Source organism: Echinops telfairi, unplaced genomic scaffold, assembly GCF_000313985.2.
Source record: "Echinops telfairi isolate 266 unplaced genomic scaffold, ASM31398v2 ScPeMD7_23;HRSCAF=83, whole genome shotgun sequence".
In the NCBI taxonomy this organism is placed as follows: domain Eukaryota; kingdom Metazoa; phylum Chordata; class Mammalia; order Afrosoricida; family Tenrecidae; genus Echinops; species Echinops telfairi.
In genome coordinates this window covers 19,095,657-19,096,596 of record NW_022103920.1, presented here as the reverse complement: position 1 = coordinate 19,096,596, position 940 = coordinate 19,095,657, and positions in this window count along the sequence as shown.

Below are 940 nucleotides of genomic sequence, written 5' to 3'. Positions count from 1 at the left end.
TGCTCAAATGCTGAATGCGCAGTTATACCCAAACCAGACTCACCATCAACACGAGAGTCACCGATAGGACAGGGTAGAACTCCACTTCAGGGTTCCTGAGACTCTTTGTTTCCTAACTCTGTATGGGAGGAGAAAGCTTAGTCTTTCTCCCAAGAAACCCAGCTATCTAACCATTTATTATAAAAATCATACCCTTTGTTTTCCCTCTTTCAGCATTAGGACTATAGCAAGAGAACAGTAGAAGCAGAGAGATGAAATAAAAAGGCTTTTTCATAATTATTTGTACAAATATACTGATTAACACTGCATCTTAATGTATGGTCATAACCAAAATGAAAGAATCTCAGCCTAAGAATCCTGATATGCTTGCTATCCACGGCTCGGTTCAGGGTGTCACTTTTAAATTTTTTGGATGTAAGAAATTAAAACCATTCTAGTAAAAATATGTTTAAAAGGAGCGTGAACGTACCAAGTGCTGCCAACAACACAGAGCAACCGAACACTCAGGTATGGCTGATAAGAACACAAAGCGGACGAACGACCTTGGAAAGCAGTGTTTCCGTCTCTGGGTGGCATAGTCTGCCCCGCACTGAGCTGCTAAATGCAGTGTGCGGCTAGAGCCCACCAGTGACTATATGAGAGGAAAGACGAGTCTGTCTGCTCTCACAGAGATTTAGAGCAGGGCTGTCAAACTGGCAGCCTGCTGGCCACATGCAGCCCCCGAAGTAATTTTTTGTGGCCCACCATGCTCTGAAATAAAATGTAACGAGGGAATTGTGTGTACAGTATTGCCTCGATTTCCCCTAAGTACTATTTTCTTCCTAGTATTTTTTTCTATTTTCATTTTATTTCAGAGCATCGTGGGCCACAAAAAATTACCGCGGGGCCCTCGAAGTGGTTCATGGGCTGCCAGTTTGACACCCCTGATTTAGAGTACGTG